The sequence below is a fragment of the Taudactylus pleione genome, unplaced genomic scaffold, assembly GCF_031769625.1.
Source record: "Taudactylus pleione unplaced genomic scaffold, aTauple2 ptg000296l, whole genome shotgun sequence".
NCBI lineage: Eukaryota > Metazoa > Chordata > Amphibia > Anura > Myobatrachidae > Taudactylus > Taudactylus pleione.
The window spans coordinates 9,566,847-9,583,430 of NW_028284698.1; the positions used below are offsets into that span (position 1 = coordinate 9,566,847).

The 16,584-nt window shown below is 43.4% G+C and overlaps 1 protein-coding gene across 9 annotated transcripts in view; it reads right to left on the minus strand.

Moving 5' to 3' along the window:
- LOC148511705 (UDP-N-acetylglucosamine transferase subunit ALG13-like) overlaps positions 1 to 16,584 on the minus strand; it is a 263,195-nt gene that overhangs the window by 55,953 nt on the left and 190,658 nt on the right. The window lies entirely within an intron of this gene.

Here is a 16,584-nt window from a genome sequence, read left to right on the forward strand (position 1 = left end):
ACTAAGCCTATGTTAGGAAATTAACAGGCAGCCTAGTACTCAAGTTACTGCATTATTATGTTATTGTTTGCAAATAGGTTGTGGGGACTGGCCTCTACCCCCACTACTTTTTCTTAAGGGTCTCTCAGCTTACGGAAACGCTTTCTGGCCCAAGTGGGGTCATTTCAGTTTCCCCTTTTTAGGTTTATTTTATACATTACCCTTGTATCTCCTTTTGCCTTGCCAGGTTTGCATCACGACTATGTATCCTTAACATGTTGGTCCATATAAATTGTTCTTTTATTTTCTGCTATGGTGATTATTATATTAATCAATGCTAAAGGATTGAATTACCCTCAGAAGATACGGCTAGCTTTAAATCATTTTCAAGGACCTAGGCCCATATTGTTGCGGTTCAAGAAACCCATTTTTAACAGTCGGCTCCACCACTTTTTAATAACACTAGATTTCCTCATTGTTATATGGCCAATGGTCCTACTAAGAAATATCTCTCAGCACTGTCCATTTACATTGATATCATAACATACTGATCCTGATGGAAGATACTAAATTTTAGTAAAAATGTTGAAGTCACTACAGTCTCATGCTATGCACTCAACAAACAGCTTTACTTTTGTAGGAAATTTTGCTCGACACTTCAGAAACACTCAAGGGGAGCAGTATTGATACTTGGAGACTTTAGTATGGTTTTGAATACTGATGGACAGATCTCGTTCGACTGTTTCTCGCACAAGTCAGCCCCAAGACACTGGTAAAGGTTTTCGACAATTATTAGCAGAATATGACTAATATGATGTGTGGAGAACTAAGCACCTCACAGTGAGGGACTTTTCCTTTTTTTTTTACATAGATCCTACTCTAGGATTGCTTTAACACTGTCTGATAAGTGGACTTTATAGGTGCTAGGAGAGTTGCTCCCAGCCCTTGGAGGTTAGGTGAGTATATCCTGTTTCAGCCAGAGGTTCAACAAGCCATTCAGTAATCTCTTTCTTTCTACACTAAGTACTAATAACTCAGAGGAGATCTCCACATTTAATTTTTGGTGCTCCTTAAAAGCAGTTGTGTGAGGTTCAGCGATTCAGGCTGCAGCTAGACTTTAGAGGGAGTATAAACAGCATTATGAACAAGCGGAAATTGAAGCTGCTAGGTTGGAGGTGGCTCATGATGCTGATCCTTCTAACAAAACGGTGTTTAAACAGCTTCCCTGTGCTCGGGAGAGGGTAAATGTTTTCTCGCTTCAAGCGGTTCAGCGCAATTTAGCTCGTCTTAACCAGAAATGTTATGTCTTTGGTAACGAGGCTAGCCGTTTGCAGGCCCGTAATTGGAGATTACAGCAAGCAAGAGGGTGGGTACAGACCATCTATACCTGTAGAGAAGCAAAAGTTATCTGGCCCAGTTGAGATTGCAAATATGTTTGCTATGTATTATTCACAATTGTACAACCGGAAAGATGACCCCAACACTCTTCAGCCGACTGAGGTTAATATTGACTAATTTTTAAATGACCTCTCCCTTCCTTCTTTAGACTCCAAGACCTGTCTGTCCCTTAACTCTCCTTGGTCATTGGAAGAGGTGGAAGTAGCTGTAACAGATCCTACATTTGTGCACAATTATCGCCCTATTGCTTTGTTGAATACTGATGTCAAATTATTTGCTAAATTAGTAGCTAATTGTCTGTGCCATCTTCTATCTGCTATTCTTAAACCTACTGTCAGAAATGAGCGTTAGTGTATAGAAGTAGAATAAACATAAAACAAACTTAAAAGCATAAAATACGTATAAACAAAACATAGTGTTTATAGTCTTTTTAAAACTTGTTCTGGAGGAAAGGTTGGGGTCAAGTCTGAGACTTATCTGCAAAAGATGGTCTGCAATGTAGACTGATGGCCAGCCCTATCAATCCCTACCTTACCGCCGTTGTTTTCAAGGTTCACCCTTCATCTGGTGGTGCCCAGCTTCTTCTTCGACGGGGATCTGGAATATGCAGTCAGTGCGGTCGCGGCACTGGATGAGGACATCAGACGCCGGGCGCTTCTTCGGACTTATCGGTGAATCAGCTTGCTGCTAAACCTTGTTCCTCCTTTCTCCAATACATTGCAATGGCTCCTTTCTCAAGGTAATTATTAAAATTGACCAGGTGGCAGACAGGCCCTTGATAATATGCGAAAAGTTATCAACATTAAAGAATATTGCGATTCCCTTAAGGACAAATCTTTTAATAAAGCTGCGGGACACAAAGGGAAACGCATCAGGAGCACTCTGTACTGGACTAATTATTGCACTGGGACTCTTTGGCAATACCATCTTCAAACACCTGGACCAAGCCTTGGGATTTTTTTCTTGGCACTTGCACTTTATGAACAGTGGATTGTCATCCTTAGCAACGCAGCAACCTCATCCACAAAGTTTCATCTATAACAAGGGGTTACCACTATGCAGGATTGCTTCTGCTAATCTACCTTACAACTTTGGACCATAGTAGTAATAATTGTATATTTTTATTTCTGATTCCCTTAAGGAACCTTTGTTAATTTTGTCTTTGGATGCAGAAAAGCCGTTTGACAGACTCCATCAGGGGGTACTTGCAGACTATCTTACGGTGATTTGGTTTTAGAGATAGAATACTTGACTTCATTTTGGCTGTCTTTTCTCGCTGTTTGACAATACAAATGGCACGCGTCAGGGGTGTCCCCTTTCACATCATTTTTGCGCTGATAATTGAGCCTCTGATTGAAAGGATTAGATCCATGGAGTCTATATGTGGCCCTACTATTGGAGGATTTTCACATGCGATCAGCTTATTTGCTGATGACATTTTATTATGTTTGCTGCATCTAGAAACATCCCTTCCTGAGTTACATTCTGTTTTGGATACAAATGCAAGTGTCTTGTTTTAGAAGTTAAATACAGTACTAATAAGATGGAGACCCTTTTCCTTAATGTACCAGGGGAGATATTGGGAAGATTGAAGGAGACTAATAGGCATGCCTGGATTGTAATATCATTGAATGTAATTATGGCCTTCTCTTGAAGGCTTTGAGGAGTGGATGATGAATGAGTTGTCTTGGCTGGGCCGGATGGCTGCAGCTAAAATGATACTTCTCCCCAAACTCCTGTATCTCTTCCGTACCATACCTAGACCCCTGCCTAAGCCTATTAGTAACAAATTTTTATCAGATTCTTATACGATATATTTGGAAGGGGAATTAACTTAAAATAGCAAGGGGTACTCTTTCCATTCCTAAGCTTGCTGCTGGAATAGCAATTCCAGATAGTGATAAAAAAAAAAAATCATTCTGCTCGTCAAGCCAGAGATTGGTTTGAACTTGAATTGCCAAAACCTTGGGCAGTCATAGAAAGAATTTATGCACCCTTTTCCTGTCCCTGATTTGTTTTGGCTGCCTCCATCTGCAGTCCCCTCTCGGTCTGGTCTTTGCCAGGCTGTCCATATTACATCAATTTGACATAAATTGGTATACTCTAGTGAGGAGATATCTTTACCCTCTTCAGCTCAGTCTCCAAGAACTGTAACTAAATTGATTCCAGATTTGCAATTAGAATCCTGGACCAGTGGCTGTCTTTCCACCCTGAGTGATGATATTAGAAAACGGCTTAGCATCCTTCTCTTACCTCCAAACACATTATTGTCTTATCAAGCAAGATTTTTTACAAGCATCTACAACTGCAACATTGGTTGCAGAGTTGCCTCCCCTCACCACTTAGTAACCTAGGGAAGGACGGTTTCCTATCTCGTTTGCAATTCTCTAATCATAAAGGGGGTATTTCTTGGTGGTATCAATATCAAATATTGGATAGTAAAAAGGGGAAAGGATGGTGCATCAGGGTGGGTGCTCTGTGGACCCTATGGACCTCGAAGAAAAGGCGTTATCAAGGCAAGTCTACCATAATTTTATTTTCTTCTTCAGGATACACAGGGATACCATGGGGATGTCCTAAAGCAGTTCCCCTGGGGGATGCTCCTGAGCAGAAAGGAGAACTCGTAGCCCAAAGGAAGCATCCTGAGAAGCAAAAGTATCAAAGGCATATAACCTAAGAAAAGTGTGGACAGAAGACCACATGGCTGCCTTACACAACTGTTCAGCAGAGGCACCACGACTAAATGACCACGATGGGCCTACAGACAGAATAGAATGTGCCGTCACCCTGCTTGGGACATCGAGATCAGCCTATGTGTACACCTGAGAGATAATCATGCGTAGCCATCTCGCCAGAGTCAGCTTATTAGCTGGCCATCCTCGTTTGTGCAAACTATATAATGCAAAAAGAGCATCTGATTTTCTAACACTCTCCGCAAAAATACGGAGAGGACAAACTACATCCAGGGAGGCTTCACCTACAGAAAAGATCTGAAGCCTGAAAAGCTGGCACTACAATTTCTTCATTCACATGAAAACAGGACACCACCTTAGGAAAGTAGCCCTCCCTTGTACGAAGAACAGCTTTATCCTGGTGAAAAATCAAAAATGGGGAGCGACAAGAGAGCACTGCCAAATCAAAGACTCTGCATGCAGAAGAGATAGCAAGGAGAAAAAGCGTCTTCGCTGTCAACCATTTCAAATCCACAGAGTCCACGGGTTCAAATGGGGGAACTTGTAGCCCCTTAAGAACTGCTAGTGGTGGTACAAAAGGAGGCTGAACTCGCAGAACTGCCTGAAAAAAAATTCTAAATATCTGGTAATGAGGCAATCTTCCTCTGGAACCAGACTTACACACACACACACACACAGCGCAGTGGCTAGGCAGAGACAACGAACTAAACCAGCCTGGAGAACAGCCAGTACCCTGGAAATCCTACAAACCTTAGGATCATACTTTGTGTGAACACCACGGACCAAAAGAATGCCAAACCCTGTAATAATGTAGATGCGGGCAGAGGCAGGCTTTCATGCCCTAAGCATTGCTGAATTACAGAACTGGGAAAACCTTTTGCTATTAACGATGGAGGGTGCAAGACCCACAACATCAAAGCCAGACGTGGTAAATCCAGATGCCGGCAATCCTGCCATAGAGGAAGAGGATATGGACTGTCTATAGATAGATTCTGTATGTCGGTGAACCAATGAAGTCTGTGCCAAGCTGGATCCACCAGTGTTACTGTTCCGCCTTCCTGCTTGAATTTCCTGAGAACTCTTGGGAGGTAAATCGGAGGAGAGAGATACACCAGCTTGAAGTCCCATTTTACTGCCAGTGCATCCACAAAGGCGGCTGATGGGTCTCTGGACCCATACCTTGGGACCTTGTGGTTGTGATGTGATGCCATGAGATCTATTTAAGATAGATCCTGCTTGTTTACCAGGAGCTGAAACACTCCCGGGTGGAGAGACCACTCTCCGGCATGTATGTCTTGGCGACTTAAGATGTCTGCATCGCAATTGAATACTCCCGGTATGAATATTGCAGAGATGGCCGGGAGATGACATTCTGCCCAAATCAGAATCTGTCACTTTTTTCGTGGCTGCATAACTTCTCATGCCTGCCTGATAATTGAGTTAGGCCACTGTAGTCGCGTTGTTGGACTGGATCCGGACCGGCCTGCCCTGACAGGTCTTGTGCCCTGACAAGTGCTTTGCATACTGCTCGCAGTTCCAGAATGTTTATGGGCAGACTTTCTTGATTTGTCCATCTTCCCTGAAAGGTGTTATGACCTGTCACTGCTCCCCATCCGCGAAGACTGGCATCCGTGGTGAGAAGCACCCAATTTGAAATCCAGAATGGGCGCCCTTTGTTCAGATGATCCTTTTTAGCCACCACAGGAGGGTGGCTTCTCTGGAGTGAGAAGAATCCTCTGAGACTTTATTAGATGACACTGTCCGTTCCACCTGGAGACAATCAATTTTTGCAGAGGCCTGGAATGGAACTAAGCATACCCCACCATGTCGAAGGTGAATACCATTGATCCCAGGACCTGCATCGCAAACATAAAAGGATAGCCTTTGCTTGTGTAGCAGCTTGCGTATTCGCAATGATAGGGCCACAATCTTGTTCTCTGGCAGAAACACCCTTTGTGCCCGAAAATCCAGAAGAGCTGCTGTGTTGGAGAAAGCGATGATTTCTTCCAATTGATGGTTTTGTAAAACAGCCATAGTCTGTGTCAATATCATAAGGTCGTCCAGATATGGTAGTATTCCGGCTCCCTGACGCCTGAGATAGGCCGTCATGACCTCCATTATTTTGGTAAATACCCGGTGGGCCATAGATAGGCCAAAAGGTAGTGCCTGAAATTGTTAATGTTGCTGAAGGACAGCAAACCGTAAAGCAGCAGGTAGTGAATGGCTTCCTGAAGGGTCAAGGCATTGACCGCATCTGATGGAGGATCTGTGCAAAAAAACTTCTGGGGAGGATGCTTTCTGAAAGTGAGGGCATACCCCTGAGAGACCACTTCTTAGACCCAGGCATCTGTTGTCTAATGCCAGTAATCCGCAAACTGAAGAAGTCGGCCTCCCACCCTGGGATCCCCCAGGAGGTGGCACGCACCATCAGGCCAGAATTTTTTTTTTTTTTTTAATCCAATAAATTTTTATTGTAATTTTTTCTTTATGTACATGAAAAGTTACAACATTGAAGCAATTGTAAACATTACAGAATTGCTTTTAAACAATTAAAATACTTAACATACATGTGTGGTTTCTCTTCTGTCTGTATCAATAGCATTACATACAACACATTCCTCCGCATATGAACATTGGAAGACACAAATTTAGCTGACTAACACATATAATAATGTCAACACATACATCACTGCATTTGAAGTAGTGACCGACTAATATAATTCTTGGAGCTAACCAAATCGTGGGCAAAGAGAACCCACACCCGACCGACCAAATGGAGAGTCCAACCATCTATCCCATACTTTATAATATTTCAGTATTATACCCCTAGCAGTGTAAACAAATTTTTCATGTGCGGCAACAGGATTCAAGGCTAGGTCCAGAGGATGCCATCCATTCTCTTGCTATACACACTTTAGCAAGCGTGCAGAGGTTATTAGTGCATCTCACAACAGGCTTGTCAATGTCTACATCTAAAACGGCTAGAACGCATGCCGTCGGGGTAAAAATGTCCTGAGGCACACCTGTAGAGACAATAATTCTGATCACACTCTGCCAAAACGAATTCACTATAGGACATAGCCATAACATATGCCAGAAGGTACCCTCAGAGGAGTTGCATTTGGGACACCTTGAGTCCGTTCTACCCCCAATTCTCAATAACCGGACAGGTGTCATATATACCCTATGCAATATAAGATATTGTATCTGCTGATACCTCACAGACATAGAGGCAAGGCGAGGACTGGCAAGGGCTATGCTCCAATCATCTTCCGACAGTACCCCAATGTCATTTTCCCATTGTTGTTTTATGGATACCAAATCAGACTTGTGATGCTTGCTCAATAAGTTATTATAAATCACAGATATCAAGAGACCAGAACTGACCAATAATAATAGAGTTTTAATAGGAGATTCCTGCATGGATAAAGGAACCTCAGAGAATTGGGCATTAATAGCATGCCGGAGCTGTAGATATCGATAGAAAAAATGGTTAGGGACCCCGAACTCTAGCTGCAATTGGTAAAAAGATTTTAAGACACCCGCCTGGAATAGCTGTCCCAGAGATACTACCTTCCACTGACCCCAAGCCTCTCCAACCTGGATAGCATGAAGTTCCTTGAGGCACTTAGCATGAGCCAGCGGGGTTTCTGGATCTATGCCTTCTGCTTTCATTATACGTGAAACAAGTCTCCAAATAGTGATAGCCTGCCTAACTAAAGGGATATCCACTATATGTATATTATCACTCAGTAGTAGGTTTAATGGCGTTAAACCTGTTTTGGACTGTGCCATTACAAGGGCAGGCAGGGATTCAGAACTTTTATCATTTAACCATTCCCATATATGAGAAAGTTGTGCAGCATAGTAGTATAATTTAAAAAGGGGTAATGCCAGACCACCACTGTCACGGGATCTGGTCAGAGTGTCTAATTTAATTCTAACTCTCTTACTGACCCAAAGTAGTGAGGACAATAGACCATCAATCTGTTTGAAAAATTTCTGGGGAATGTATACTGGAGAGTGATTCAAAATATACAGAATTTTAGGTTGGAGGACCATTTTGACTATATTTACTCTACCCGTTAGAGTTAATGGCAATTTACCCCATACCGGGACGCGGGACCTAAGGTATTCAATCTGCGGTTGTACATTCAAAGATAAGTATTTTTGTGGTGTATTGGATATCCAAATACCCAAGTATTTAAACGAGTCCACCCACTTCAGGGGAAGAACTATAGTAGGGTTTTTGGGGCAGGTTCCCCTGAATGGAAGGATAGAAGATTTGTCCCAATTAATTTGTAAACCTGAGTATTTCCCGTATAAATCGATAATTTCAAGGACCGTGGGCATAGAGATCTCATAGCGCGAAATGAATAGTAATATGTCATCAGCATACAATGCAATTTTATCGACCCTAGGACCCAGCTGAAACCCGGAAATGTTTGAGTGACCTCTAATCATACATGCCAAAGGCTCAATAGCCATAGCAAACAAGATTGGTGACAGAGGGCAACCCTGTCTTGTTCCCCTATACAATGGGAATGCCGTAGAGGTGAAGCCGTTTACCGACACCCTTGCTACAGGGTTCATATATAAAAGTTTTACCCACTTAATATAGCCCGGGCCAATACCAAAGCGTTCCATAGTTTCCCACAAAAACAACCACTCAACCGAATCGAACGCCTTAGCGGCATCCAATGAGACAATAACAGATGATTGTGCGTCTGCCCTTTGTAATTGTAAATGTGTAAATAAACGACCTAAATTGACTGCCGTAGACTTACCAGGCATGAAGCCTGTCTGATCAGGATGAATCATAACCTGATTAATCCTGGAAGCCAGTACTTTTGCTAAGATTTTTACATCTGTTGGAAGGAGTGATATAGGTCTGTAGGAATCGGGCCTGGTAGGATCCTTGTCTGGTTTAGGTAGGACAATTATTAAAGCCTCGGACATTGATTTAGGTAGTGTATTGTTTATATACATTTGATTAAAGATATCAAATAAATGGGGTACAAGTATTTTATTATGTTTTTTGTACACTTCGAGGGGGATCCCATCTAGACCTGGGGCTTTACCACTGGGAAATGAGTTTAATGCCACCTCAATTTCCTCCAGTGTCAAGGGAGCATCCAAAAAAACCCTCGCCTCTGGGGACAATGTCGGCAATGGAATGTCAGATAGCACTTCTGGTTGGGTATATGCTAACCTAGATTTGTAGAGTTGTTGATAGAACCTAACAAATTCCTCCGCAATTTCTGGGGTGCGCACAAAGGTAGCGTTATCTAAACCAACTAGTTCAACCACAGCATTAGATGACTTCTGTTCTATTCGAGCCAAATTGGCCAGGTACGAACCAGGTCTATCACCTGTTGCATATTGTATATGCGAGTTAAAAAGAATTTTATATTGGGCCTTATCCATTAAGCAATCCTTCCATAGTTTTTGTGCCTCACACCATGCTTTTTTATTCGTGTCTGATTCATCAGATATATAGGCTAATTCTAATGGAAGGAAGCCTCCAGATCCAATTCTGTTTTTTTATAAAAAGACTTTAAATTAGCAACTCTCTGAATTAAACAACCTCTTAAAAATGACTTAAATGTATCCCATAGGACATCAGCGGATGCAGTGCCTCTATTTAATAGAAAAAATTCTGTCCAAGCGGCCTCCAACTCTGCTCCAGTGCCCATTCGTGATAGCCAGAACTGGTTACATTTCCAGAATTGTTGACCCCGTAGACCCTCCATATCCAAACTGATTGTCAATGGGGAATGATCAGATATACCCCTAGTTTCATATATAACCTTATGAACCCTTGGCAGCAAACCTAATGTAACCAAAGCCATATCTATCCTGGAGAACGAGGAGTGCGTATATAAGAAGCATGAGTACTGTTTCACTTTAGGATATCTCGTCCTCCAGGCATCTACCAAGCCCATTCCCCGGACCATATTTGAAAACCCAGCGCACCTCCCACGTATATCTGGAGCAGCCCTGCTATGCCTATCTAACAATGGGTCAAGTATATTATTAAAATCTCCCAGGCACATAGCAGGTGTGTCCGGGAATAAGGCCATAAATTCTGCCACCTTTTTTAGAACTTCATGCGAGTATGGTGGAGGGATATATAATGCCAACAGCAGTATAGACAGAGTTAATTTTACATTTTAGGAACACATATCTGCCCCAGGCATCACACTGCACCTGTTCCATAGAGAACTGGACAGTTTTACGCACTAATATGGACACGCCCCTTGATGCAGAAGTGTGTGTAGAATGATATGTCCAGACTATCCACGGTTTTTTCAAAGACAACAATTTCCCCCCTACTAAGTGAGTTTCCAACAAATTATATGTGAAGCATACTGTTTCAATTATCGAAACACCAATGATCTCTTGACTGTCGTTAAGACCCCTCACATTCCAAGTGAGAATATTAACCCTTTGTGAGTCCGTCATTTAACATGATCTTTAAAAGATTCAAACAGCCATGGCAACAGACGGAGAAGGTTTCTTTGGTACCACACAACAGAAGAAAACCATTATACACAAAAATATAGTAGAAATTCCCATACCAACTGATAAGGGCCTAACCCCCAAACCACCCCCCACCCTGTACACCAGACCCAACTTAGGCATACCTTATACCAGAACGCCCTATTCCACGCTAACAAATTAAACTAGGCAATACAATTTATAGAAATAAATATATCACCGTACTAAAAAACAAAAAAGTAAGAAACAAGAAGCAAAATATATAATGGCAATAGAGCAAGGCACATGGAGGCCTCCTTATACGGAGTCCACCCCCGGGAACAATACACATCTGAAAAATTACAGTGTATAAATAGTAGACACCCAACTAGCTGAGCGACACATTTTACTCCACCACTAAAAGATTATATAAATTAGGCACATAAAAGACAGTTGAAATATCTACCCCACCCGGACATCATACATCACTGAATGTTGGAAATAGGACCATAAGTAAACAATATTGTTACCAGAATACCCGTCTATATACTTATTGTGTCTATACATAAACAACGGAATTTTTTTTGACAAACCGTATATAACACAACAAATAGGCAATGGCTGTGCAATGGCAGGGGATTAATGTAGCACAAACTAACACAGATTCAGTCATTACCCAATGCTTCTCTGGCGGGTCTGCGGCGATCCAGCCACAGTGCCGCCTCCTTCGGTGTCATAAAGAATTTAGTTTCCCCATCTGCCACCACAAAGGAGTTTAGAAGGGTATATCATGGCATAGGAAATGTTAAGGTCTCGAAGACGCCTTTTAATTGGGATAAATTGGGCCCTATCCTTTTGTATTTCCATAGCAAAATCCGGGAACACAGAGACAAGAGTCCCATTCCATTGTAAGGGACCATTAGTGTGGGCCAGTCTAAGAACAGAGTCACGGTCACGATAGTGCAGGAACTTTGCAATTAGAGTGCGCGGCGGCGCCCCAGGCGGCATGGGTCTAAAGGGTACCCTGTGAGCTCTCTCAACTGTGAAATATGATGAGAAGGAAGTAGGCTCAAACGTGTCTGACAACCATTTTTCCAAGAATTTTTCCGGATTGGGACCCTCCTCCTTCTCTGGTAGCCCCACGAAGTGAATATTATTTCGTCTTAGGCGTCCCTCCATGTCAGACATTTTCCTCTGTATAGAAAGGAGCTGTGAATCCATAGAATTCACTCGAACACTTAAAGGTGATATCTTATCTTCCAGGGTAGAAGTGCGAGTTTCCACCTCGCCAACTCTCTCACGCACGCACTGCAGGTCATGGTGAATAATTGAGAGGTCCGACTGCACTTTTCCAATTTTTTCTGACAGCCTAGTCTCGCAGGCAGTCACTGCCTCAAGAACGCGTTGCAGCGCAGCGTCAGATGGCTCAGCCGACACTGTCGACTCTGCTGGAGATGTAGGCGGAGAGTTGTCACCCCGTGCAGTAGAAGTGGATTGAGCAGGAGGTACCCTGGAGAATTTTTCCAGCTTCGCCGCAGCATTCTTCCCCATCCTGAGATTGTATACCAGGAGAGGGTCTGGGTGTATATTACTGTATAAAACAGATACTAGTGCTGTGAAAGAGAGTGTACAGACTGCTGTTCCTTAGTAGTATGGGACACAGAGGAAAGTTGTGGCAATAACAGCAGTTGCCAGGTGGTATAGTGAAGGGTAGGCAACCATAACCTGAGAAGCGCTGCGTGGGAGATAACAGCGCTGCCCACTGACAGGGATCTCAAATCCAATATGCAGGGTATTGACGGAAGCCACACACACGCGCAGCCACAGCAGGAATACCTTCCTTTAACACGACTGCCCCGCTTGTTGCCGCTGATGAGAAGCGCCTCTGAGTCAGACAGTCGCCGGGACACCACGCTCTGGGAGAAGATGGCTCCAGCGGGACACGTGACCAGGCCCCTCCGCACTCGGATTGCCGGGTACAGCCGCTGCCGGAGCCACAGACAAACAGTGCACCACACTCACTGCACCTTCAGCCAGCCAGGTAGGCAGTCGGAAATCCCGGGGGAGCTGTCAGGATAAGCGGTCCGGATAGATGATAAAGGAGAGCGCACCAAGCTGCGTGCACTCACATACTCCTCATAGCCACGCCCCCCAGGCCAGATTTCTTAGTTTGTCGCCTTGTAGTCCTGTGAAAACTAGACTGCTTAGAGGAAGACTGTTCCCTTACTCTTCCCTGAGGACAAAGGACTGAAAAGAAACCTGCCTAGGCTTTATTGTAGCTGTAGATGTCAGACCTGCTGACTTAAAATGATAGCTAGTCTGGCAACTTCTAACGGTTTCAAAAAGTACTTTTCCATAGAAAGGTAAGACTTCCTGAGTCGTCTTTGATCCTGTATCAGCTTTCCAGGATCTTAACCAAAGGGCCATGTGTGCCATTATTGAAGCTGCTGATGCCTTAGAAGCTGAAATTCCACCATTTACTGCAGCTCCTCTCAGACAGGAAACAGCTTCCCATATATGGGAGATATACATCATCTGTTCTCTGGAAGCATTTGGTAGAGAGTCTTGCAATGCCCCCATCCAAACTTGAAACACCTTTGGCTACCCAGGCTCCAGCCATAGCTGGACAAGTAACCATTCCAGATGATGAAAATATTGCCTTAAAACATGCTAAAATTATTCTATCTTTGGAATCCTTCAGAGATGATGCTGACAGAATAGGCACGGTAGCATTTCTGATTAAATGCATCACATGAGCATTCACAGTAGGAGGTACCTCAAATTTGGAACATACAGAAACTGGGAAAGGATACGATGATGTTATTCTTTTATTCACATAAAACCGTTTGTCCAGGTTTCCCCATGCATTTTCCAAAAGCTCAGTGAGCTCTCCAGATATAGTAAACTCCATTTTGGCCACCTTCCAGTGGTGATTAAACACTGGAGCCTTCTTAATACAAACTGGTTCATCATCCTGAATATCTAGGATTGAGTTAACCGCCCTCACCAAAGAAGGAACATCCACTGTGGACAGATAGTCCTCCTCCCCCGAGCTAGACCCTGGAGAGCAACCCTGCGCAATCACCTGATTCCTTTGATGATGTGTCTGGATCCATATGTTTAGAAGACTGATAAAAAGATAACTTGCACAAAGGCGCCGTAGTAACTACTGGTCTGCTTTCAACATTAGATGGTGCCATACTCTGACTAGAATGGCCATAGACATCCTTCCAGGAAGGATGCATAGGAGGTGCAAACTTGGCATGCTGTAGACACCCCATCCAAGGAGACAGTGTGGGAGCAGCCTTATGATCCACAAACTACTTCATTACCTGGGACAAAGAGGACACCCAAGATGGCTCTTGTACAGGGAGAGGTAAACTGGACTGGTGAGGTGGCTCTTTATAAATCAACAACACACAAGCCATCCTTCACATCCTTAGGGGACAAACAGGCCATACATGATTTACATGAAACCAGCACAGGGAGCTTCCCCTCCTGTTTCCCTTTATCTTTTGACATTTTAAAATATAAAGACAATAAAGACCATAGATGCAATGTTATGTGACAGCCTTCCCAAAATCTTAATGAATGTGAAGTACTCAAGGAAAAACCTACACCCCAAGGGGATGGAGAGAAAAACAGAGATAGTTATAATTAACAGAAATAAAAGACAGTGTCAATAAAGCAGCTAGCAAACAGTCACATACAATGCATATGTAATATAATTACAAATCGACTAAATCAACTACACAAACACCAGGAATGGTATGACATAGAGCACTATATACCTTAATCACAGGAAAGGTATACAAGGTGACTGACTCAAACCCTCCGAAGACCAACAGCTACACAGCAGCGCACTGCTAGCGGACCGTGACCGTCTCATATACACGTGGAGGGTAGGCGGAGCAACCCAGATGCACAAAACATTTTGTAGGGAATGAGTCTGGGTCGGAGCTGCCAGAAGAGCGCCTACCTCCCCTAAGCTGCATCAACCAGCTAGGTACGCTGGCCTCATGGCAGATTTGCGTCTGCTGCCGATTCCTCGGCGTCAGTCGATAAGGCCTCAGTCTAGTGAGGACGTGGACGCTCCCGGGCCCTGACTGAAGCAGCTTCCAGTGCAGCACCCGGAAAAATGGACTGCCAGACGCGATTCTTCGTAAGCGTGGAATCAGCTTACCCGACATCTCCGTGCGTCTGGTTGCAGCCCAGGTCCCAACATCGCTGCTAGCAAGCTCAGCTGAGATCACCGGAATCACCAGCCCTGTTACTGGTGTTGCGGTACACCAGAGGTAGATGGAGTCGCAGTACATGCGTCTTAATTCAGATGCTTAGTACTGCAAAAACAAAAACAGAAATAAAAATATAACATAAAACAAATGCTTAGGAATGCCTAAGCAGTCCCCGTTACAAAGGTGCATCCTAATCCTGCACCAAACGAACAACTGAAGGCCTGTGGCTAGGGGCGGGGTATATATGGAGGAGGACCTGAGGCAGCCTGGGAGCTGAAAGCTAACAGTTTGGTGCCTAGATCTCACCAACCACATTATCCCCATGGTATCGCTATGGATCCCTATGGACCTTGAAGAATTATATTCTGCTTTTGTTTTACAATTTCTAAATGCATTAATCATTAGGAAAGGTTTTACAAATGGCTTCAGAGAGCATACTTAATCCTGAGCGGCAGCAGAAAATCTGGCCCTCCGTCTCTCTGTAAGAAAATATTTACCATTTTTTCTGGTTGTGCCCTCTGCTTCGGCCACTTTGCTAATCATTAGAAATACTACTGTCCAAAGTAACAGGGATCCGTATTCCTGTAGAGCCTTTGACTGCCATTTCATTTCTAGTCTGGGAAGTTGTCCCGTGGAGATTGATCTCATGGGTCGCATTTTAGAAGCCACCAAAGCCTCTATTGTACAGTTGTCAAAGACCGCCTCTGTACCCAGTATAGCAGTTATTGAAAATAAAGTCCAAAATTGTGAAAAAAAAAAAAAACAACTTCAGCCCACAGTTGATACTGTATTCTGGGTTATAATTATTGTGTTAGTATATGGCAAATAGGTGGGGCATTACAGCACTAATTCCCAGGGGTCACATTTACAAATGTCAGGCCCTGTTATGAAGGAGTGTAGCCAAGCCATACTGGGACTTTTGGGGCCCCCTTCACAGATGCTGCACAGTCGCTTCGCTGAATGGGGCAAGTCCACATTATTTTGTAGCATGTCTGTACCTCTTTTGAAGGCATGGGCCGCAGAGCCCTGTCTGTACCCCCTACTCGATTCCCCTGATAATCCTACAAAGGCAGACAGGCCAATCTCTGTAAAAGGGGAGGCTACTCAATTATCTAATTGGTGAACTTGTGATGGGTCAGAATACTGAATGTATTATACATAAATTATGAGTGTTGGGGGCACTTCCCTTTTACCAGTTACTCAAGAAACTTGCTTTTCCTATAGCTTTGAAAAGGAAAAGCAAAGTCTCTACTGTCCCAGAAAAAAAGAACATTGCACATTAAGTCATCTAGGTTTGCAGCCAAAACTTCAAGGTAGAAAGTGGATGGTTCTAGCGCTCATTCTAATTAACGTGGGTGATGTGTTTGTGAAGAGAGGTGTAAGTGATCAGGAGAGCGCACACAAGAATTTCAGGATACTATATTGTAGTTAGAAATGTATTATGGCATTTGTGTCGAGAAACGTGCCATTTCTGGACCAGACTGTACTATTGAATTGACTAAATACTGCTCACATTGGCACTCTCCCACTGGGGAATTGCAACAATCCAGCTTCCATTACTACAGACACAAGCATTTCCCATCTTCTTTTTAATTATTAGGTTGCTACAATTGTCACTGTACTGTGCTAATTTCCAACTACAATATAGTCTAGTATACCGAAAACAATTCTTGTGTTGTGTGATCTCTCCTGCTCCAGTTACACTCACACCCCTCCTGCCTAAATAAGAGTGCTAGAATTATACCTTTTTCCTTTACTGTTACTAAAAGAGGTGGACCCCTCTTGGTTCCCAGCTGCTC